Source organism: Falco punctatus, assembly GCF_963210335.1.
Source record: "Falco punctatus genome assembly, chromosome: 2".
NCBI classification, from domain to species: domain Eukaryota; kingdom Metazoa; phylum Chordata; class Aves; order Falconiformes; family Falconidae; genus Falco; species Falco punctatus.
In genome coordinates, this window is record NC_137581.1 from 67,451,961 (window position 1) to 67,477,414 (window position 25,454).

The 25,454-nt window shown below is 46.0% G+C and overlaps 1 protein-coding gene across 2 annotated transcripts in view; it reads left to right on the forward strand.

Annotated features, from left to right (window-relative positions):
* The first annotated feature begins 1,942 nt into the window (after window positions 1-1,942).
* FHL2 (four and a half LIM domains 2) overlaps window positions 1,943-25,454 on the forward strand; it is a 67,083-nt gene continuing 43,571 nt past the window's right edge. Inside the window, exon 1 of one of the 2 annotated variants that reach the window (XM_080377476.1) lies at window positions 1,943-5,728. The gene's annotated coding sequence lies outside the window, so the exon portion shown is untranslated. Of the gene's footprint in view, window positions 5,729-5,749; window positions 24,993-25,454 lie in introns of those variants that run through there. The other variant, XM_080377477.1, reaches the window with a different exon arrangement.

Genomic DNA, 25,454 nt, shown 5'->3' on the forward strand with positions numbered 1-25,454 from the left:
TGGCTTCAGAGCCAAGAAGGTCGTCCAGCACCAACTCAAATAATGCACTATATCATCCTACCAAGGATTTTCCTGGAAACCCTTTTCAGACTCCCAGATGACTCCCAGACAGCTTTAGTTGCCATCATTGGTGTAGATTGACAGTGGACAGGTTCCTAAAAACAACATGGCATAAAATTTCAGCCATGCCAGAAGCAAGATGACATTCTCTAAAATTAAGAGCCAACACTGTTTAACACATACATCCAGAGAAATTAAGAGCTACTTAACTTGCTTTCCACAGATGCTATTGTATGGATGTACAGTAAGAGCAAACTCTTAATGCCTGGGAATGGCTCCTAAAGCCAATGTTTATCTGTTACTTAGCTTAATTAATAGCTAATGACATACACATGACAGTGGATAACAACCCTACCATGCGCCTTAATCAATGTCAAAGCCTTACACAGCTCCTCCTGGTTTGTTTGGCTCACTTGAAGAGGACTATCAGCAGCAATTCATCACCTCTGAAGAGGGGCTGATAGGCAGCAGAGAGCTTTCTCAGAAACTCAGCTCCTGCGGAGGGACAACAAAGTTTGGCTCTGCACGAGCAGCCCCGAGGTCAGCAGCAGTAGTAAGGAAGGGATTTCAGGGGCCAAAGTCCCCTGCTGTCATGCTGAGGGAGCTGCCATAAAATACGGGGGAATAGCATGGCAGAGCCTGTCTCCAGGATGAACTCAGTGAAAAGGGACCGCTTTACTCTCTGCTCGTTCACATGGGCTTGCAGGCACTTTGGGAGGAGGTTCACCGTTCCGGACTTGCCTTTTATTTGCTTCACTTTTGGCAACTAGAAGTCTTGACTTCTTGACCCTGTGGAGGGCTTCAAAAGGCTTGACCGTGAGGATAAGTAATAGCCAGCTGTTCAGAGACCGTGATGGTAACCAGAATAGGCTGGGACCACAGTGGTACACTTCCCTAGACTGAGTTGGTTAGGACGTGAAATGGGATAGTGATCCCCTGCTTCCAGAGGTCCTGCCTGGCAGACCCTGGTCTGCACAAAGACATTTCACAGCTTAATGGTAGCCCTCTACATTCGCCAGTATATGAAAGCATGAGATATTGAAGGTGTAAATAAGGAGCATTAGCATCCTTTAACTGGCTAACAGGGAAATTTTTAAGCAAAGATTCATAAGTCTCATAATTATTCTTCAGCATTAAAAAATTTTATTTCAGGAGGTTTTCCACAGTACAAGAGTCTAAGCTGAAATAATCTATGCTAATTGCAATCCTCTTAAAAGCAATAGCCACATTTATTTTGAAATAACAGTTTTTAATTGCTCTGGCACTCAGGAGCTGGTCAGGTCAATGGCTCAGTTGTGCTGGGTGCCGTGCAAAACCAGCAGTGCTCGAAATCTCACAGCACAGTTAAATGCCAGGCTGTTCCACGTTTTAAGCTGGGGATAACCACCCCTCTGTAGTAATCCTGTGATTTGCATTCATTTAAAAAATGTCTCCTGTTATGTGCCTTGGTTAAAATTATGAGGGAAAGACTTTAGAGGGAAAACCCTGCATTCTTTCCCGGGGTGTGTGGTTTCCTCCTTCCATACAGACCTCATGATTCCCTTCTGAAGAACATGTCAGAGCTTCACCTGAAAGCTTGTCCAGTGACTGACTTATCTGTTAACTGACCAAGCACTCTCCCAAACTGCACTCAAAATAGTATTGCTCCCCATGCACAGGTTAATCCCAATACTTTGTTCTACTTAATCACGAGACTAAACTTTTCTTGTTACTTGAGTCTCTCTGGCAGATTGTACGCCCTCTTATGAAGAGCAAAAAGGTGAAATGAGAATCATGTTACAAGTCAAATGCAGCAGAAGGCTTCTGGTGAGCTCTCCTGTTTATTTTAGTCATCTGACCACCTTCCCTCAGCAGATAATGGTGATCTGAGGTGTAGCGTTAGAGATACACTAGACAAGAAACTTTTCGGGGAAAAGCCCACAGATACGAGCCATGCTCAAAATGTTCTGGCCACCTCCGTTAACCTGCCATGTTGTTTTTCCTTCTGATCTCTTGGGAGTGGATGGCTGCAAACTCAGAGACTTAGCCGAAACCTCCTGACCGTGACAGCTTCCCATGGTGCGGGCAGCTTTCTGCACCACAAATTTTCTTTCTGTGGCCATTCACCTACCAACTGCCCGACCTTCACCAGTGATGTCTGATGCCACGTTTCCACTTCACTTGCGCTGCTACGTTTGCTTGTGGGGAACCCACGCTGAACCAAGCAAGGGAACTGGTTGGGTTATTTTATTTTTTTTTAAGAGTATTTTGAGGTGGCTCGGTTCTCTCAGTACAGGCTCAGGTGGAGCTGTATCAGCCCAGCTGAGCCAGCTGTGCTCTGTTGTGGTAGTGGGGCTGAGCGTCTGGGGGCTCAAACAGGAGGAGAGATGGAGTGGGCTTTGCTGACAGAGGCATGCCCGTGGGCAGAGTTATCCAGGGCAACACACACCGTGCTGGAAAGATCCACTAGATTTGCCACCTGTGAATGCTGTGAAGGAAAATGAACTTGTGAGTGAGCAAAGGAATGGATTTAGGAGACTGGAAAAAGGCACATTAATTACCTCAGGAAAGCCTCCTCAAAGCTTTCCTGTTTGGGAAGACGAGATATACCAGGTAGAGGTGTCCAGGCTTGCACAAATAAGATATACAAGCCTTTGAGGTAGCAATTCCTCACAGTGTGTCTTCATTCAAGGCTAAGGTGCAATGCTTACATGAGCCCACATGCCCCTACTTGCTTCAACCAGCCATCTTCTTACACAGCGGCAGGCGAGACTGCCAGCACAGAGTACAGCTTCATCTAGAGCACATCCCTGGAGAAATTAAGCACTGGCAGTTCATCTAACCTTCAAGCTACCTTGTACCTATACTGCTTATCTCCACGTGAGACAGACTGAGCTGACAAATGCCACGGTCACACCTTCACTGCATTTTTTAACTGACAATTTAATCCACCCCTTTTTCTTTATTTGATAGTCATGGACCGGGATTGATCCCTTAGGCAGCTGGTCACTGGGAGTGCCCAGGGCTGTGTTTCTGCGTGCAGGAGGCAGGGCGACAGAGGCAGTTAGGGGGTAGCAGATTACTGGACACAGACCAGGTTACAGCTGCCACCTGAAGAAGCAGTACCTGTTGGCCCAAAGAAAGACAGGTGTAGCCTGACAGGTTAGACCAGGGTCACAGGCAGCCTCCCACAAGCTCTTCCATTTGTCTGTGGGGGTGAAGCTGCTCTATCATAATTTACAAATGCCATATGTGACCTGCTATACATCTCGGGTCTCCTCACACTCTTGCTCCCCATCATGTGCCTGTAGCTATAACTTCAGTTTTGAAGTGCTGAAGAGCTGTAACAGGCATTTCTGTGACACATACATGTGTCTGAAAGCCTGGGCCCCAGAGCTGTTTATTTATAGGCTACTAGATGTGCTCAGCTCCTATTTCTGAAACAGGCACTTCCCCACCACATTTTTTACCATCATGACCCATGCTCAGCTCACGCAGCCTAGGTTTTCTGCTCTCTTGTGCTACCCACCCCTGATAGAAGACCTATGGTGGTGGAACCAAAATGAGCTTCTCCAGCAGGAGAGAGCCACCAGCAGCAGAGGGCTGGCTCTCACACAGAGGAGAGGTTTGTAAGGGCAGGGACTCAGCCGTCAACCGTCGGTGGCTGGCTCTAACGCCCAGACTTAAGCCCTGGGAAAGGAGGCACCTTTGCAGGCAGGAGCAGAGCTGTACAGTGCACAGCAAATAAGTAGATCAAGGAGAGGTACATAAGGCAAGCCCCGAGAAGATGCTTTGGGATTTTTTTGGATCACTGGGTCGGACTGATGACATCTGGACCACGTGTCCAGATCAAAAGGGACTGAGAAACGATCCAAAATGAGTTCCAAAACTCCCTCAGGTACTCCAGTATTCTCAATGAACTTCTGTGAAATGAAGAAAAAAGCAAAAATAAAACACAGAGAGCTGAAACACAGATCCCACATAATTCTCCACATACGGGCTGCCCCACAGCTGAAATTCCCCAAACCAACCCATGTTTCACCAGCAAACAAACAAGTGGGGAACATCAGCCTTTTTGCTGTGCAGGTGAAAATAATTTATGTAACGCTTGTTCCCTACCTGCGATGCCTTAACAGGGTTACAGAGGAGAGGCGTGCAGGCGGCTCCCTCTGCAAGAGCCAGGCTTGCCACCTGGCTGTCTGCTTCTAAAATGGTCTCATAGCTCTGGGGAGCTAGGTGTTGCAGGGCTAATGGCTGGTGAAAAATGCAGGCTTATTTTCCTGAATATGAAATCTTGTACAATATTAACTCACCATTCAGATAACGTAAAAATACATTTTAAAATCACCTAAGCATATAGGTGGAAGTCGTTTAATTGCTTTCAAAATAAAATGTACTGAAGGTGCCAAGATTCCCCAGTAAAAGGCTGAAAATCTGGCAGAGGCCTGAGGGTTGTTAAATCACCTTTAACTGTGATGTGTGCCCATGGGTGAGGGGGGGGAGACACAGCAGTGCTGCTCTGACTGAGGAGGCAGGATCATGCCCTCCCGAGCTGGGCTGAAACGCTCCAGCCAGGAGCATCGCCTCACTGCAGAAAGCCACCTCCCTCTGTTCTGAAAGGAAAAGGGCTGTGGCCAAATGGGAACATCTCAGCAGCTCCCTCCAATTGCATCTTTCAGACCACCCCAAACTTGTACCTGACACGTCCTCAGGCTGAGTACTGATAACTCAAGGAGAGCAAACGCACAAGTTGTGCTGGGAAGCAGCTTCCAAATTACAAAACCGATTTCCCTGGAACCAATCCCTAAAGTCTGAGCATGTGCTTAAGACCCCTGGGTCAGGAAAAGATTTAAACATGTGCTAATGTCCATTCTGCCTGAGACATGTCATGAGCATGTACAGTTCTCAGATTCTCGGAGCTGAGCACAGGTTTAGGTCTCTTCCTGTGGCTGTCTGTTACAGGCTCGAAAGCCAGGACTGGGAGCTGATCCCGGAGGGGCAGTGGGGTTGGGCAAGGATACAGTGGGCCTCTTGTCCTGCAGACTGAAGTCTTTCCCTCCCACCTCCCTCACCCCGCCAGGCTGACTGCTTGCACCTCTTGCCCACTCCACCGGCAAGGGGAAGGTGCAGGTTTAATCTCAAAGAGAGGGTGGAGAAGGAGGGCCCGGGACAGCGATGGCCTCCGTGAGGAAACGTCTGTCCCTGGTGCAGTCTGTCCACCTGACAGCTACAACGCTATTTACAAAATTCCCACTGCAAGGGGCTGCGTAACACAAAACACAGCTCCGGCTCGGGAGAGGTGAGCTGGAGAAGAAGATGACATCCAGAACAGCCTCCCTGTGAGTCCCACAGGTGATGCACCTGACTTCCAACCAGACCTGGCTTCAGGAGCTACCCTCCCCAAAGGCAGGACCTTCTCCTGCCCCAGAGATCAGGCTCGGCCACCCTTGCAGCAGGAGAAACTGCGGGGGAGCCGCAGGGCACCTGGCTGGGGCTGGGTGATCCGCAGTGGGGAGAGAGGCCACCGCTGTCTGCAGGGACAGCAATGACGCGGTGCGGAGGGAGGGCATCCTTGCAGGGAGCCGTGCCTGCCGGTCTGGTACGCTTGTGGCAGTATTTTCCTGTTAAATCCTGATTAACTCAGCCCAGGCAAGCGTGTGATGTAGAAGGACTCCCTGAGGCAGCTCAGGTAAAATATATGCTTTATAACCTCTGCTTTTAGTGCCTTGTTTTAAGAGTCTGTTAACTTAGCGTATAAATCTCATCTTTTAATATAGGAAAGAGAGATAGGTTTGAATTAGAAAATGCCTGGAAATTCAGGTTTTGATTACTATTCTTCCTCTGTACTTCAAATTAAGAGTGGGTTATTAATGGCAACATGGAAGTTCCTGAGTAATGCGGTTTAAGCTGGATGCTTTAAACCATTTAAACATAAAGGACCAGATTCTCCTTTACACAAAGGCCCTAAAGTGATAGAAAATAATATTTAAATCCTCTTTCAGACCTAAACATTTTCATTAAGAGTAATTTTTATAGTACGTGTCTAATCCAATCTAATCTTGCAAAAGATGGTTTAGTGCATTTAGTACAAAGTATTTACATGATAACAGATAAAGTGAATACATCATTTTGCCAGCTATTAAATAATACTTAATAATTCCAGTTGGAGTACTCAGCTGTAAGAGCTGCTTTCCATTTCAGTGAACTTTCTGCTACGGAGAGGAAAGAAATGATTCCTCCACATGGCTGAGCGTCAGGTTTCTTTGAGCATGAAAGCAGGCTTGCAAAGAGTGGGTGTTTATGGTTGCTTATCTCCACCAGGAGTGTTTTCTGACATGCAAATAACCTGCCATCTGCTAGCATGCTTGAAACAGCTCTGCTTTAAAACCTTCTTCTGCAAGCCTCTGTCAGCCCAGCCCAGCATTAGCTTCATTTTAGGAGGTGGTGTTGTAGTTTCTTTGGTGCTGTGCTGCTACAGATGTGTGAAAAGCACTGAGTAGGAAAAGGGAAAAATTGAAAAAGGTATCTTTGAATCACAGACGGGCTCTCCTGCCCTTCTCCCTCTCCGAATTCCGCCCTGAAGACAATCTTTACTAACTCAGAAGAAACCAGGGGTTGATTTCCAACTGAAGGCTGACTTGGACTCTTTTTCTGAACTAGTCTTTACAGCTAATAGCTGGGGGGGTTGTCTTACTTTAGCAGTCATCACTGTTTAAACAAGTGAGGATGTCCTCATACTTTCAGGTAAGCTGAATGGTGCTCTGGACTCCACAGGCTGTACGTGGTGCCTGAGGTAGCTCACCACTCAGATGCAGATGTTTAAGCTGTAACATCTATGTGCCCTCAGCTGGTACCCTCCCTTCTGTATAGGTGTGTATCTGACTTTACATTCCAGGAAATAAAACTACTGCAGTACACAAACTTACACCACGAAAAATCCACTTGGGTATCTGGCAGCTGAAGAATAACCTCAGGCTGAAGCCAGAGACTCCCCCTGTATTTGAAACACTCAGGGACAATGCGGGTTTTACACTTACCCAGCAGAGGTGGGGGTGTGGGGGCAAAGGGCTCCCTTTAGCCCATCACTTTGCTGACGAGGGCAATGCTTTCCACATGTGGCGGCCCTGTTGCAGGACCCAGTTTATAAAGCCACCCTCTTTCCCTGTTCCCACAGTTCTGTTTCTGCCATCATGCCAGATCTAGCAACGAATCTGGATGAAAAAAAAAAACAAACAAAAAAACCCAGACAAAAATTTGAAAGACACCACTTTCAGCTTACTGGGGAAGGAGTTTGTGAGTAAGCCAAGACCAGGGCAAGGCAATAGTTGTCTAACCCCTCTGATAATAGTAAGGTAAAAGGTGCCTGGCAGATGACACATTAAAACTGGGTGGACTGTAATCTGGAGTGAAGGGAGAGGGAGAAGAGAAAGGCATAAAGAGCAGGAAGGAGAGGACTCATACCTATACGGAGTTTCACCCTGGATGGAGCAGGATGGCTGAGACCCTCTTTCTTGGGCAGCTACACGTGTCCCTGCTCCATGGAGGCTCTGCAGTAAAACATGACTTACCTGGGGAGCACAGGGAGCAACCCCCAAGTGCCCTGCGCTCCAGTCACACCTGCACAACAAGTAGTACTTCTGCCACGTCACACTACCTGTATGCTAAAATGACCGAGTGGATGTTTTGCGGGACAGCTAATGTAACAGTACTTTTCTGAAAGACAATCTACCCACAGCAGCATTGCATAGTTGAACACCAAGCTCCCATAATTAGTAATGCAAATCTTCACCTTGCCTTTTATCTTTGTCACAGTGACTGGAATGCACCCCACTACCATCTGTGATTATAATTCATGCGTCACTAAAACCACAAAGTATGCTTTTTACATGCCCAGTGTCCACCCCTCCATCACCAGCACTGCCCATAAATCTTTTTTTCCAAAGATGCTAGGACCCACTGGCAAAATCTGGAGGCTTGCCAAGTATTTGCTTGAAATATTAATATATTATTTAAAATAGGAGCTCTTCACAAAAGACATATCTGACATTTCCAAGGAGTGTCTGGTGAGCTAGAGTATCTGGAAAGTGCTTGTTGTGAGCCTGATGGAAGAAGTGGTTCAGAATAATCTTTTGCAGATGGAAGCAGTTTCAGCAAGGACCTTGCTCCGCTAAAAAGGGAGATGCTGTTAGAGGCTAACCTAAAACAGCTGCTGTATTTATTACCTTTGTTAGCAGTTTTGATAATAATAGCAATAGTGGCAACAATAATAATAACAATAATTAGTCAATGCAGAATGAGCTGCCTGCAGCAGGCTCGCTGCCCCACAGTCTTAACTGTTTGTTTACTGTGCTGTACAGTGCAGAGCCCCTAAAAGTGACTGCATTTTAAAGAAAAAAAAACCAGCTCTACATATTTTTAAGATCAACTGCAAAGTCTGTGTAGGCTATAAAAACATGTACAGTCTACGTAGTGAAATAATAATTGAAAAAAATAAACCCCCTCAGACAATCCAAACCAAGAGCTTTTCCTTGAGTACACAGCAGTGATCCTAAACAAAGCTGGGGACACTGCCTGAGCCAGAGGCTTTTTGTACTATGACACTATGGAGAAACAGACCATTCCCCAGGGGACTGACATCATTTCCACAGTTATCATCTCACTTGTCTGGGTACACCTACAGGCTGACAAAATGTTTTTATTTTGAAGATTGTTTAGGCACACAAAATTATTTGACATTATGAAATATTCAGCTCAGTGTGGTTGTGTATGCTGCTGCCAGCTTGTTGGGAGATTGTAGTACCCCAGCGAGTTGACTGCAAAATCTTTGCTTAGGAAATACTTTTTTCCACCTCTGTCACAATGATGCAGGTGTGGTTAACTAGTCTACAAAGAAATCATGGTTACTTTGTCTGAAACGGCCAGCATTAATGCTGTAGTGAGAAAAGGACAATGATTCTTCTGCCATACAATGCAGAGGTCACAACAGCCCAGACTCCGATAGCAGGAAGGGGAGATGTAAGGTGACTGAGGACTGGCCCGGGATCAGACTCATTTTCTGGTGTGCTGTGGTGTGCGTTTATGGGCAGCTTTCATAATAACTGGTACCAAGAACAGGAATTTTGACAAACAGCTTTCATGGAGAAAAAAAAATATTCTTCTTGCTTGTCTTTGCATATCTCCACCTGTGGTGCTACAACTGGTAAACCTCTCTGAGTACCTGTGGCACAACTGACCGGATGTGCTTCACCCCTTTGGCCTTTACCACACCATGGGGGTCGGGAGAAGATCCTTAGAAGAGTTTTGTTCCAAATCAGTTTGGTACACTACAGAAATGCACATAGCAGGGTGTTCATATTGCCTAACCTAACCTGGCCAGGATGTGTGCTCCTGCCTGAGCCTCCTCTGGTCAGCAGCCTCCAGAGCCTCCACTGACAACAGAAGGACTGATGAGCTTTTAGTGATGGACTGAGCTAAAGGCTTGAGTCAGGCATGAGTAAAAAGTGCTGAAACACTTCAGGAAGGCTGCTGAATATCACATAGGTCCTACAGGTGTTTAAGAACAAGCTAACATTTTGTCAGGACATCTGTCAGAAATGGTATGTTTGCAGTTGATCTTGCCCAGGGGCAGAGGGTTCAGCCCTGCTTTTCTGTGGCTCTGTGGTATTCAGTGAGTCTCATGGCCAGGAAGACGAAAGCTGGAGGAAGCCACAGAGACCCTGAATTTCTCAGGAAGCTGTAACAGCTTAGAAAAAAGAAGTTAATGAAAAAACAACTTCGGGGAAATGTGAAGAGTATCAGAAATTTAAATTCTGAGGCACTACTTCAAGCTACTATAACAAGTAGTGGTTTGATATGGGGTTATCCTTATAGCTATGTGATGTTCATTTTCATTACAAAACGGTGAGGAGGGGAGTATGTATTTTTTGCTACGAGATCCAGTGCCTTTGTGAAAAAGCCTGGTGAGAGGCCTTGGCAAATCTCACCCTGAGCTGTGCCTGGCATAAACTGTACCAAACAGAGCTTATAAAGTCACTGGTAAGTCTTCAGCTTTCACCTCAACCATTTGCAAAGTAAGGTCTGGGAAGCAGACCTGGTCTAACTCACAGTACTTGGAATGAATCAGAGGGTTTAAAACAGTTCTCATCACCTCAGCCTCTAGCGCTGTCTGTCTGAATGTGGGACAGGCATAGATTTATGGCCAGATCCTTACCTGGCCTTGTTAATAGCCTTGGTACAAGGGCTCACATCGCTAGGCACTCAAATCTGCAGAAGTTTATCTGTCTGTGGCATCAGCCAATGTCTCATCTATTAGGCTGCCACCAAAGGTTTGCTATCTAAGGTTGTTCGCTTATCGAAGTATGTAATTTAAAGGTTAACCATTTAAAATACAAATGGCCTGGGCCATAAGGATGGTTTGGTGACTATTTGCAGAGATGTGTGTTCTTCAACCTGACCCGAAGCTGATGGTACATTATCCAGAGACCTACAGTGTTACCAGGTAAAGTGTCATGCAGTTGCAGAGTCACTGCCACAGGGCTCTGTGTGACATTATGCAGTCAAGGACCAGGAGAAGGACCACTCCTGTGATGTGCAACTCCATTGCCAATAGCAGCTTCATCGCTAGAAGGAAGCCAGACTTGTCTTCCTTTCTGAGAAGATGTTCAACTACCATATCACCAGAGACCTTTGCATGTGCTGGAGAAACAGGGGAAGGGAGAGGACTACTTACAGAGCACTAACGTGCAACACTTGTAGGACATGTGTGTTTCCACCTTGAGTGTAAGGCAGGATACTCACACTTTTTACCACCATGCATTCAAAACTTGATTGAGAGACCTTGAAAACTATCCATTGACTTCAGTGGAGTTTGGATCATGCCCAAAAGCTACACAACAGCCTGGAAGGAGGAAAAAATAAACTGATTTTTCCCCCTGGAAAGATCCAGGAAAGTAGTTCAGGCAGACAGAAATAAGATATTGTGGCGTTTGGGGTTTTGCTGGGGTATTTTTGTTGTTTAGTTGGGTTTTTCTTCCCCACAGCAGCTCATATTCTAATTCCTGGATTATTTTTAATGTTACATTCTTTTTGGTGTTGTGATTTCTAAGAAGAATAGCCTGCAGGGCCTTTGGCGACAGGGCCCGGCAGGCAGCTGAAACAGAGCAGAAGGAGCTCCTGCAGAGAAACACGATCTGCAACCCAGCTGGCAGCCAGGGCTCCCAAAGGGCCAGGGAAAGTGGGGGGTGCTGGGGCAGGACGAGGTTGCAGAGCCATGCTCAGATGTCGCAGAATCACAGATGTCCTCTCCCCAGAGCCACGCTGGGCAGACACTGCCATGGGTGGCAGAAAGTGACCAGCGGTCAGTGCAACAGCACCAGATAACACAGTGACCACTGAGCCTATAGATTCAACAGCAGAATTTACAAACCCATCACAGTCCTTGTGACTATCGCAGGGGCTGGGGAGCAAGCTCCAGGAAAGATCGGTTTGATTTGGTCTGACGTGAGCCATGCTCTTATTTAGTCTGGACCTGGACCAAACTGAGCCTATTAATGCTCTGGTTTGTGTTCTGGCTGAACTAAGCTTTGCTTTTTGATTTTTGAGAAATCCCAGAGAGCAGGCTCCCAGTGTGAAAGCCCTATCAGCCGGGCTGCTGATGTGAAACACAAGTCTCACATTTGTTTCTTTACTGGTTCTTTTTTGGTTTAGAAGCACACAGATACATTTAACAGTAACACACCCCCTAAAACCAGCATCTTCAAAACAGTTGGAAAATCAAGATTTTTACTTTTTAATGATTACCTTAAGCAGCCCTGCTTTACAACCTGGCCTTGGAACTGACATCGCACAACCAATAAGCCTTACAAACAAAACAAATTTTCACACCTTGCTACTTCTAAGATAAAATGTCTTTTAATGGCTTTTCTACTAATTAGCTGCCATAACGTCTCGGTCTCTTGGCAGAGGCTCTTTCTAATTTATGTTAATAAAACCACCAAGCATTATGGTCCTTTATTTAAAGTATTTTGATAAGGGATAAGCAAGCATAACAGTGCTGCTTTCTTCCAACTAATGGACACCTCCAGCTGCATCCCTCCAAACATCAGACCTGCTGCAACACCCATCTGCCTGGGCAGGAGTTGCCATGAGGGACTGAGGATGGGGAGAGCTCTCAGTAGGGCTGAAGTGGCCAGGAGGAAGGAGCAGAAGGCTGTTGCTACAGCCCTGCCACAGGTTTCTCTGCTGCAAAAGCAAAGCGCAAAGCCCAGAGGAAACCATGCACATAGCCCCCACCTGAGATACAGTAGATTGATAAACCTGTTGGTTTTTTTCAGAGGCAAAGAGTTGTGCAGGTGCCATGATGCAACCTTACATCTCTCCTCATCCTCATGAGAAAACTCTTCAGTCTGAGTGATGTGCCAATAAATACGATGTCAATAAAGAAAAAAGCCATCTAAGTAGAAATAAAATGGGCCAAAGCCTCTTTAGCTGTGGTTAGTCTCCAAGCATCTCCGTGATCTAGATGTTGCCAACAGTAAGTCCTGCTCTTATGCTTTTCCTCTTACATATGGCTTTGCTCAAGCAGTGTCAAGCACAATAGTGGGTATTAAGGGAATGCACACAGTCACACTAAGGGGAAACAAATTATTTGGAACACGCCCTTGGATGCCCATTTTAAAAGAAACATTTATCTCAGTTCTTCTGCAGTCCACAACAGGACCAGCCTAATGCCATAATCTCAGGATTTGTCAGCTTGGATCACACCGAACGTCATCCTTTCTCATCTTACACTGCAAGCTGTCTTGTTATTCCTAGCTAACGCAATTATCTGTACTCATATTTTCCACACAGTCTCAAGACAATGCTCAGGCATTTCAAACTGATAGTTTAATTAAATTATGGAAACTGGGGTTATTTCAGTTCCAGGAGTATCTGAGGCAGAGATGGTAAGGGTAAACATGGCACTTGTGCTTTCAGGGAAGGGGATAGACTCTGCTCTGTGTGAAGATGAAGCTTTCAGCGGGCTGAATTTCATTGGCAGCTGAGTCCTCTAGGAATGAAGCTCCTTTCATACATTTCAAGTTGGAGGCTCCAAGATGGAAGCCACAAAGATCACTTGTGGAAACTTTGTCTTAAACATGCAAGGAGAGCTGGAAATACAGCTATTCCTCTTTACTAAAAATTATTTTTACATGGTTTAGACATTGTCTGTGCAGTCGGGTGCACCAAGACAGCACGGCATTCTATGGGAAGTTCTGCTTGGCCTTTACGTATACTAGCCACCCAAAGAGCAACATTAGGTTTCTGTGTGTTATGTGACTAAAGGGCAACCACAGCAAGCAGTGAGACTAGGAAGGATCAGTGACAGATGGAGGCAGTCTAATGACCTGAGCAGTGAAAATATGGCCCGCTGAATCAGCAACTCCATACAACTACCAAAGGAGGAGGATTAGACCATTACCAGTGTGAAACACCCCATGACGGGACAGCCAAATGGGACAAAGAGCCATGCATAGGAAAGGGAGGTGCTGCCTAACAGGATGCAGAATTTAGCGTGGTCTGCATAGGAAGAAGAATTTGAGGATAGTATAAAATTTCTCAATGGGAGGTTTTCAGGGGACTGTGAGAATCAGTAAGGGATGCTTACAGGAAGGACCAGAGGTGGAAAAACAGAGGCATCATGATGAACTGAGGGAATAACAAATATGAGGAAATAGAGGGGCAAAGGAGATAAAAGGGCCCAGTTGAGTGTATAGTTGCTTGACTGAGTCCTGTGCTTCATCACCACCATCTATCCTGTATTGCCACTAAATCCTGTTTCTAACTGGCTTCTGTGAGGGTGCGTGCTCTGTCCTGAGTCATTTTGTGTGAGTGCTACCAAGCTTCACACCAGACTAGTAGGATTAGAGACTACCAGCACCCAGAGGGGGATCACAAACCTCTGGGGCTCATAGGTCCAAATGCCAGCAGGTGGAGGAGACCAGGAGCTAGGTGCCAACTAGACGACAGAGTGTCTTAAGACCAGCTCCTGAAATGACCCATAAATACATTGTGCATATATCCTCAGAGTGGACTTTAATCCTGATGCCCCAGAGAGGGGGAACAGGATGAGGCTGTCTGTGCTGTTTATGTTTGTGTGAGTGCTGGCTGTGCCAACAAATGCAGTGATTCCTCTTTGTGCTGATCCATGTGACAGGGGATGTGCTCTGCGTGTGTGTCTGGGGGGGGCATGGGACACAACGCTTCCCTTCCAAGGCTCATTATCAACTTTCAAAATGTCCCATGCAGCTCAAGGAAGAACATCTGGCTACCTCTGGCTTTGTATCTTTTCTTGGAGAACTGTCCAACACCCCCCTTTACTGAATCATCGTTTCTTTGGGAATGGAATGAAGGTGGTTTGCCAGTTATCCTTAAATCACTCCTACCACCAGACAGTCTTGAAGATAAAGTAAGGAATGAATTTACTCAGGAATCCAAAGATCAGCAGTATGATCTCCTTATTTAGAGGCAGCTGTGCAGAAATAAAAGAAAACTTACAGCTGCAGACATTATGCTAACTCTGTTCTCTGTTTTATCCAGTTTAAACACTCTCAGCATGCTTACATACCTTTCAGCTGGAAACTTGTCTTTAAGCAAAGCCTGGTCCAGAACATGTATTTCATTGAAGGGATGTTGATTCAGAGATATGTACGTCCTTGCACATCTCTCTTCTCCCCTGGAATGTTTCAGGTCCCCTTCACATCTCGCCCGCTCATGCCATTACCTGGCCTTGGAACTGTTGGTGCCTTCTGGATAGGTGGGATCTTCTGCCCAGGGGAACAGACAGAGGAAAAATATCACCATCCTGGTGCTTACCTAAATGTATGCTGACTGTGAAGGGAAGTTTCTCCAAGGCAGAGCAGGATTCAAGCATCCGTGCATTAATTCTTTATACACTCAAAGCAGCAGGTCATATATATGCATAAGCTAATAATCATAGTAGATATAAACATATAAATGGTGATAATGCATGTAGTGAGTTAGATCTGGCTTCATTGAGACAAGAATTAAGGGTAAGCAAATTATTTCAGGCTGACAATGACATAAACATGCTTGGCATGAGCAACGCCCCTGCAATACACCATGAGGGTATATTCTTCCTTTGAAGGTATGGATGTACTGGATGAGAGATTTTTGGAAAACTTTAAAACCAAAAGTCATTTATCATACTCTGTATTCTATTAACATGGGGTTTTTTTCCATCTGTTTTCCCAAATCCAGGATCCATGTTAGCCAATGCTTTACAGCAAGCAGTCACTGTATTTAAATTTCATATGCAATGCTAGTGCCCATCCTTACTCGCAAACTTCCAAAATTGGGCACTGATGGAAAGTTTTAACTTCTTTTTAAGGGCTGTAGGCATACCTACATACCTGCTGTCACATTAACATCAGGAGGAATGATCTTGCATTGTCTGACATTAACCTGATCTCACCCCTGTGAAGAATGATTTCGACCCTCAGGTTATTTCACTTTGCACAAGCGCTGCTGGTTGGCCGGTGTTATGCAGTAGGATTGTCCTTGGTAAGATTCTGGCATTCAAATCTATCGGGCTACCAAGAAAAAGCTGAGCAATTTGAGCTGCTAGCATGATACCATGTTTGAAAAGGAGCAGAAATGCTCTGTTGTTTACAGTCACATTGAGAGATGGTGCAAATCACTTTCCATCATAGCAGCAGTAGGTCACACATTTGAAAGGCTTCTCTGTTCAGGCCTTTAACTCAGCTGTGCCAGAAAGGGGACCTTGGGAGCTGTGTTTCTGGGATACTCTGGGCATCCCCTGCCACACTTTCCTCCTCTTCCTCCTCCCCTGAGCTGCAGTGCCCTGCAGCATGTGTAATGAAAGTGGTGTCACCTTCTTTTATAGACAGGGAAGCAACTTTACATGACATTTGATGGCAGATGGCTATGACTGCAGAGTATCCCCTCCTGGTCTGGCAGCCCTAAAGTGCAGCTGCAACAGAGGTTGGGAGTGAGGGGTTTCTCCTGCTGGGACGGAGCAGTGAGAGGCTTCATGGGAAGGGCCCATCACAGAGCTCAGCTTTGAGTCCTTAATCATTTCAGGTCAGGTCTGGGTGCCATAAACCAGGGGAATGAAAAGGGCAGCTGAGCTGGTTAAGTGCCCAGGTGGGCTCCTGCCAGTGTTCTTCCATGGCTTTGCACAAGCCATCCTAAAAATGTCCTGCAGCTTTGCAGAGAAGCAGACACCCTCTACTGTTTTGGTACCCAACTGCAAATAGAGATTCACACTTCTTCTGCAGCAGTCAGATTTTTCTTTTTTTTAAGATACAACCTCCCCCTACCTGTTAGATTTTATTAATGAAATTATTGTACTTCTATAAAATCCAATATTTGTTTTTCTAAAAACTTGATCTCTAGAAGACAAAGTTGTCTCCAGAGCCTTTCCTGCACACAATGATAGATCAGGACCAAAGTAGGGTCAGAGCCAGAGAGCCCACAGGTCTGGGATCTAGTGTCATTTTAGGATTTGGTGTGATGATGCACAGAGTTGAATGCCCTAAAAGCATTTCAGCATGCAAGGCAGAGATAACAACATCTCTTTCTTTCTACTTGTTCATCTCCCTTTGTTCTAGGTTCTTCAATGCCAGGAGGCCTTTCTTTTTATACTTTAGGTTTGGCAACTATTGAACCTCTTCAGGCCCAAGCTCAATTGCGAACCATGGGTGACGTCCACGGCTCATGCAGCAACTCGGATAAATGCCTTCTTCTTCATGCGTCTTTGCAAAGGAGCACATTCTTCCTAAAAGCTAGAAAAAAGCACTGCTGTCTGCTGAGCAGGCGCCAATTTTAGTGCAAGCACAGATCAAAGAGAGGTGTGAACCTCTCGTCTCCATCTTGGCAGGGAGTTCCCCAGAATATTTAATGTTTGTGCCCAAAACCTAAATGGCAGATTTGTTTACAGGAGTGTTTTCCAAAAGATGCTTGGGTTACACTCAGCAGCTGCCCTTATTGCTGGTGCTGGGCATACCTTGCGTGTCTGGGTGATTTATTGATTTGAACTGCTTTCCACAAGACTCCTGCTTGCGAGGCAGGGGCGTGCTCCAGCATGGCGGAGAAGCCATAAAACAACAGCTGCAACAGATGGCTTCAGCTCTCATCTTGGTTTGGCATGCCCTGCCCACATGGTGCCAGACGCACATGCTTGTGCAGGGCTTGATGTATGAGGAATAATGCAAGAACATTTGTCAGCTGCAAAAGAAGAGGAATAATGTGCTGTAGGGGCATAAAGTTAAACGAGGGAATGTGGGAAATGAGGTGGAGGGGGGAAAATGCAGATGTTTTGAGGAAACATCTATTAATCCTTGCAGGGAAAGAAGCAGTGGCAAGGATGCTAAGGAGCCAGGGACTGACAGGATTAGCTTGTGGGGTACGTGGCTTGAGTGGAGAGAGGAGGCTGGCAGACCATGCTGCTGACACCACAGGTGCCCGGGGCAGAAAGGAAGCAGGGGAGAGATGTGGCGTGCCAGCATAACAGACGAGGGGAGAAGAGACGGTGGAACATGGAAAGAAACACAAAGAAAATTATGGTAGTGCTAAGATGGTCTGGTATTCCATTGGATAATGGTTTTATGAGGCATACAGGTGGCGATCAGAAAAAGATCAGCAAATTCATTGTCAGGATATGTGCAAAAACAGACTGCAGATTTTGCATGATAAAGGCTCTAATCTCACTATCCTTCAGCTATATTGAATGTATCTTTTTAAAGCATGAAAAAGGCACTGTGGGTTTTTTCCCAGCAATCTGAAAATCAGAGAGCTCTTTGTGTGTTTTGACCAGTGTGCAACTAACAATTTAGCTAGTCTCAGCTGACAAGGCACACATAGCAAAGACACATCGCTTCCTTGTTCAGCATGCCTTGGGTTTGATTTCTGTGCTTCAGCAACTTAATGGCTAAACATGTCTGTCAAGACTTTCAAGTTAATGTATGGTCATAGCACTGATTATTTATCTTTGAATAATTTTTGAAAAATCTGAGCAGCTCTGGTGATTATAGAAGTAGCTCTGTTTAACTGAGGTACCATAAAGAGCTGTCCCCCCGGTGAATGTCACATTCTCTGTCGAACTTGGCCATAAAATCAGGGTGCCAGTTTTAATATACACAGCTTTCTCAGCCACCAGCAAAATCACTGTGAGTTCTCACAAAAGGCATCACTGAAAAAAATAAGGTATTAATACAATCAGCTGGAGAATTTTTATATTATGGATGAGAAAAGAGGCAAATCAGTGGCTCAACAAAGAGAGAAAACAAGCATTTGAGGTTCATCGTAGTCACATACAGGATCATGGTAAGGGGAAACAGTAGGTGTCAGGTTTGATATTAATTTTGGCACTTGGCATCGAGGCTAATCTAGGCTTTGCAGTGAAATTTTTCTCATTGTGCTAAATGGCCTAAAAGGTATATGGTAGCCCTGGGCTGCACTTCTATCAGCAAGGCAACAAACCACTAGCAAAGATCGAGTTACTAGTTATGCAGCTGATTAAGTCTCCAGGGGAAGGATGTACACCATAACACCAACAGCTGCTCTTTATAAACATCACTTTTTAATATTGTTGGGCTTGTTTCAGATTGCACACGAGGGCCTTCAGCAGGCTAATGTGAGCCACCAGGCTTACACCAAGGCAATGCCAAAAAGGGGGGGCAGTGCCCTATTCCACAGTGTGCAAAGACGATACAAGGCTTAAACATTTTGCGTAAGATTTTAGATTTATCACCACTACCAGCTGCACTATCTTAATTTCTATTTCTGCACTGTTTTGGGAAATGCCTGTGAAGGTAGTATAACCTCATACTAGTTTTACACTGAATATGTCTTAAGAGCAGCTTATCGATTGTGGTGTAGTGTATGCAAACAGGATAATTTTGGGCTGCCAGAGCACCATCACTTGAGATCATGTGCCCCCTGTCAAGCATGAAGCCTGAGGCAGAAGATGTAGGGAAAAGGCTGTCACAGCTGATCTTGGGGCTTTTTGGCTGGGAACTGTGCTCCTGTCAGAAAGATCCTTCTAATGTCTGTGGAGGTCTGGGAAATTCTTAGTCTGCTAAGGATTGGGGAATTTTTTATGATTTCACTGTATTTTTCAGATCTTATTCTCAGCAATGATCTCTCTCATAGTTTCCCCTATAAGTGGGAAACCTGAGCCCCAGGGAGCTTAATTTGATTTTTTTTACAGTGCTTGGCGCTTGCAGCTCCTCTGTCCTTCATTGGGACTTGCATGCACTTGCCAGGTTTGATAACATGGATGTGAGTGTCATGTCCAAGGTCACAAAATGAATTAATGCCAAAGCTGGGATTATTATTACTTATTATGGCCAGGCTGGCGATTACACCTACGCTTAAGGCAATCTGCAGCTTCTATTACAAAAGTCTGCTTTAGTCTCTTATGCATGCCAAAATAAAACCACTTAGGCTGAAATTCCTTACCCATACAAGCACCCTTGTATTTGGCAGCAGGTGAAACACACTGAGCTCTTGCTTAATCTTGCCGGTGGCAATTCCTGACTCTTGCTGCTTGGGTCACAGCACTTTACTTCTCTCAGATAACAGTTATCTCATGAGAAAATATCTCTCTCCTAAAAAGAATCCTGAAAGTGTCTTTTGTACATGTACTCATACTCACTGGCGGAGTTAGCTCCAGTAGGGTAAAGACATTAATTCCAACAGGCAGGTAAGAGTGCAAATGGGGCACTGAAATTCAATGTTACTGGGCTTGCTTCTCTCATCTGCTTTAAACTCAGGAGATCAGTTGGATCCCTTTGTCACTGCACCCACAAATAGTTTTATCTCAGCTTGTTGTTAAATGAAGCCCGCTTAGCTTTATCAGGACTTAGTTTGGTGGATTATGAGGGTAGATTTAGTTTTGGACTGGAGAAGTCTCAGCATGATCCAAAACCAGCAGAGTGAAAGAGTATTTCAGCCAAAATGGGAAAGGGCAGAGGTGAGGCCACGGAACAGCTGCTAAGAGTGGTGGCCTTTTGTGAGCTGTAACATTTGCCAGGCAGATAAATGGAAGAGTGCAGAAGAAATTATTCCTGCTTATCCAACCTTGTTTGCACTCTGAAAATATATCCAGAGCTCCCTCTGGATAAAAAGGCACCATCCAGTCCTCTCTTTACACAGGGCATTTGTCAGTGCTGTGTCCCCACGTTTCCAAAGCAAACCCTGAGACCGTAAGTAGGGCAGAAAGGCAGCAGAGCAGACTGGGGACTGGATTTGTCTCCCTTAGTGTGAGCAGGACGGGGGATGGAGAGGGGGAGAAAGGGGAAAGCTCCCTAGGTTTTCCTTGCAAAGTTTGGTTTTAGAGGTTTTGGGGAGTTGGGTGTCTGAATTTTCAGACTAAGGCTCATCTGCATCGTTTACCCAAATGTGGTATTGTTTGTGCTAGGGGAAGAGCTGCTGCCTGTGCTCCAAGCCTCTGCCAGCCCCCCCAGGCCTGGGAGGCGCAAGCTGCAGGGAGTGGGCATGGCACCACTGAGCATTTGGGTTCAGAAAGAGCTGGAGAAACTTATGGAAATAAAGGAAAAAAAAAAATCCATCAAGGTCATTAAATATAGTTTGCTTCTGTCTCAGAGTCCCCAAACTAAAACCTGTGGGAATTCAGGAGCCTGTTTTTGGGAATATATATTCCCAAGCATGAACTACTGGCCATTGCTAGAGGCGAGAAAATGGGCTAGGCTAACCTACATCTGGCCTGACACAGGCATTTTTGTGGTACACTACACACAGCAGGGGCATCTCAGGCTGAGTGAGGCACATTTCACATAACTTCAGTCACCAGAAGTTAGCTGTCTGGTATGAGTCATCTCCTCTCTCCCTGTAGTCAGCAGTGGGAGATATGCACCCCCACCCAGCAAAACAAGCATGCAGATAACCAGCTTACACCAGATGCCAGCTTTTGATGGCAAAAAGTAGGTGAGGTGAACCACCGATGACAGCACCCATGGAGAACACAGAGGTCACAGGGCTCTGAGCATTTCAGCCTGCTCGCAAGTCTGCATGTATCTGCAGTGATGACACCTTCTTGGAGCTTCAGCTCAAAACATAGGGCAGGAAGGCAAGCCGGGCAGACATGAGGCCCTTGGAAATCACACATGCTTTGCTGCTTCATCTGAAGGCACTTCCACCCCGCTCATGCTCCAGAGCCTGGGCATGGTGGTGGCAGCCAGGACAGACACCCACTGGGAGGGAGCTGGGGTTGGGATGCTCCAGGTGTCCCTCCGTCCCCAGGGGACTGTCACGGGTACCCCCGAGGCTGCTGCTGCTAGAGCCCAAGTGCTGCCTGCCGCAAGCATTTTCACATGCATGGGAAGTCTAAAGGTGATCCTGAAACACCATGTGCCTCCTGGTGAAAGGCTGTATGCCCCCAGGTCTGCAGGAGGGTCAGCCTTTGTGCATGCTCTTCCTCCAGGTGCAGGGTGGCTGGGTTTGGGTCTCTAAGGGCAAGTTTGGAAGGTACTGGTGTGACCTGTGACTGCAAAGGGCTAGAAGAAGCAGGCAGGCTGATGGCTTGTTAGCGCAGCCAAGTCCCTAGTTCTCAACAGCGAATGCTAATCCCATCTTCCTCACCGCAAGGGCCTGAGTGTGAAGTGTTTGCAAAATATTGACTACCAGCAAAATCTCCACAGGCTCCCTCTTCCCTTCTGGCTCTGCTGCTAAGTCTCTGGCAGTCATTATCATAGGTACAGAACCTACCTCTAAATCCTCCAAATTAGATTAAAGGCTCAACAACCTCATAACACAGTTTTAATCCTGTGCTACCCACCATGAACACAAATGTCAGGACAGCAAGGTCAGATTCCCATGAATATCTGTCAATAGAGGTCTTCATTTAGAAAAGGCAGTACCAGTGCAAGCTAGTGAGATTTTTTTATTTGTTAAAGCTGTCCTGAAGATTTACATCCTTCTCAGATGCCCACACTGTAGCATCTTCTGTGACTTGCAGAGAATGGCAAGGCAAATCCTGATTGTGAGGGGTCAGTGGCAAAGCTTCTAAGCTCAGTGTAAGGAATGGGTAACAGGACCTTGGTATGGTTTCCACAGGGAGCCATGCTTTAAAGCTTGCAGCATTTCCTTTGCAAATTTCTTAAAGGTCCTTTCCAACCTAAATGATCCTGTGATTCTATGATTCTAGAGCAGCTCTTCTAGCACATGCACCTCCCATCACCTTGGAATAAAGAATTGGCTTAAATTCCTGTTTTCCTTCCTGCCAGTGCCTCAGTCACGGGAGCAGCAGGGCTGGCACCAGTGCTGCAGATCCATGGAGTGGAGATGGCAAAGGGGCCCGTGGTGCCACTGCTGCTTTGGGCCAGAGCGCTTCAGCCTCCGTCCCTCTTTTTAAAAGGCTAAATTCTGATGCCACTATAAAGCTGAGAAGCCTGGAGATGTCTCTGTTTCTGACAACATCCGCAGGAATACTTCTGCTCCATCATTGGCCTGGCACTGCTCTGTATCTCAGAGGTGCTTGTGCCATGACCATGGGAGCATTTCCCTGCCTGTCTCAGCGGAGCCGCTCAGCTGTCACCTGCTGTGGGGAGCACAGGATCAGGCCCAGCAGCCTGACTCGTCATAGATGCTTTAGCCTCCCTATGGCGCCCATTCTCAAGGAGCCCTCCTTTCCCCATCAACGAGCAAAGCAATACTTGACATGAAACTGGGACAGTTTAATTAGAGGGACAGTGCGGGGACAACAGCTTTGTAGGTCATTTGATTTTTTTCAGAGAGAAAAGTGGTAATGTTTGCTGATTACAGATCTGTAACGGACGTTCCCAAATAGTTAGATGAAGTGTGCTGGGAGGCCACGTTTACCCCAAGCTGGTCCCCAGCTGCTTGATGTTTACACCAAATCCAAATGTGCTCTGTAATCAGGCTGACACCTGAGGATTAAACATGGCATTAGTGCCCAGGACATCCTGGACCGGAGCAAGGGACAACCATTTTTTATCCAGGTTGTTTCTACAACACCACTTGGACCTTTGAATCATGCAAACAAAAAAATTAGCTAAAAGGAAAAGGTTGAGGCTTTCCAGAACTGTCCAAACGTATGTCCTAACTACAACATTTTTGCTGCTTATACAGCTTTTCATAACTGTTTATTGTTCTGGGAAATGTGAAAGGGCTGTTTACACAGTAGCTAAAGGAACATGTGGCAAAAGGTCTCTAGTTCTAGAATGAACAGTATTTTCATCAGGAATCTGGGATATCTCTCTCCCTAACCTAAGTCTCTAGCCTATACTCCTTGTCCACAGTGCTTGGAAGCTGGGCATTTTTGCATGCACAAGAGGAGATGTGTGAAAGTCATTTGTTCAAGAGACTTGACTCAGGCTGTCAAATCATGTTGCTTGGCAGGGACAGAGGACGTGCAGTTATGAGCTTTTTTATGTTAGGATGAGCCCTTCAGATGCCAGCCCCTCATTGGTTTGGAGTTAAAACCATAAAACCTGACTGGGCTCCATGTCAAACCATAAATCAGCTTGTCATGTCAGAAAGCTTGGCACACAGTTCATGTTAGTATCCAGTCTCCATGGCTTGACCCATGCTTGCTATCCAAACTAACTGCTCAGAGACAAGCTGGGAGTTGACACTGTCTCCTAAAGACTATTGCTCAGCCAGCACTCTGCAGAGAAGAGGGAGAAGAGGGAGATAAAGGGAATAGGGGCTCTTCAGAACCATGCAACTAAGAAGTAAATCCAGCAAAGAAATCAAATCCCTCAGCAAGTACTCCTGCTTCAGCCAGGAGAAGGAACAAGAGGCAGCCTCAGTTCAACAGCACAGTATTTCTTCAGAGATGTATGCTGCTATGCAGGGTCATTTGCTTGCATGTGGAGGCTACTTGATGCTAATTTTTTACATCTCCCTCACTTGAAGAGAGGTTTTCCTTTTCCTTTCCTAAAAAAAAAATAAAAATGTTTAAAATAGTTCAGCTTTGTATTAAGGACCATGCCTCTGCTGCAACCTTCCCTGCAGAAGTACACTGAAATGCAGATGGCCCCAAAGAGGTAGGCAGGCTGTAACCCCACTGCCGCACTGAGCTTTGCTCCAACAGGTTTTCTTCCAGAGCCAGTGAGACACTGCCTACAGGAGCTGCTGGAGGAGCTTTGTTCCACCTCTAATCTCTTGCTCCTTCCACGTACCAGTGTTCCCTTCACCCAACATCACACCTGGCAGAGAGCTCGCTCCTGAGCTACGGCCCCAATGCCTATGCACGTTTATTCCATGACTTCAAGCCAGTCTCTAAAGTTGCTGTCTTTTTTGCTGTGAAATGGTAGCACTGACACTACCGCTCCCCACACAATGTAATGCAGGGGTAAAACAAGGCAGGACACGAGGCACAGGCTCCCCTGCAACAAGGCTGCACACCTGCAAGGGACAGACAGACAGACGAAGGGGAGCTGGAGTCTCTTACATCTGCAGAGCAGCTGGCATTTCCTAGGGTGTTTCTGTCAATCCCAGAGCCCTGACAGATAATGTGATTGAGAAATTAGAGTTGCTCATAGCTTAGCCAAAATATCAAGCCCTGAAATACTGCCAGCTCCTTTGGGTCCCTCGCAGGACCTCTCTGCAGCAGGTGAGTGTATTTTAAGATCAAGCACTCCCAAATGGAGCACAGCAAAGGGCCGGGTCTGCTCCGGAGCATGGCAGCCTTTTCCATCGGGGGCCTCGTGCTGCTCTAGCTGTGATGCCTTAAAAGGCTGGTAGCACAGGGATGCTGTGGTCCTTATCTCCTGCCGATGGCTGGTACTTTGGAGGTATTATATTTATAGCTCACCCAAAGCAAGAATGCCTAACTGTCTAATTACTAGACACACAATTTGGGCGATCCAATAAAGCAGCGAGCCTGTCCCCGTCCTCTCTCGTTCACAGGCTCACAAGCAGAGGCAGTGCCGAGCTGCAGCAAGGTAAGACAGTGCCTTGTTTTGGTTTTCACTGTCCTTGGGGCATTTTTCTCCCTTTCACCTTCCCTTTGCAATGATTTCTCAAGGCTTTGTGTAGACATCATGAAGGGAGCACTGCTTTCTTAGGGGAAGAGTGGATTTTAAGATGTTTGTTCCCTTCTTGCTGCCAGTGCACACACAGAGTGTCTCTTTTTGTATTTCCAGTCTGCTGTTGGGAACCAGGTGCTAACTAACAGCTGCTCTTTAGTTTCTGCACTAATAATATGCTGTCATGTTTTCGTGTTCTCAAGGAACACAACCATGTCTAACTATAGACACTTTCCTGGTTTGAATAGCAAACTGAATGGCTTCAGGCAGAAAGCTTTTGATTAGGTTTGTGGGGTTTTTTTCCCTCTATCAGCATTTTCTTCTTTATGATGAATATTTGGAAAATGAATAGATAGTGAAAAAAAGAGAACAGAGGGA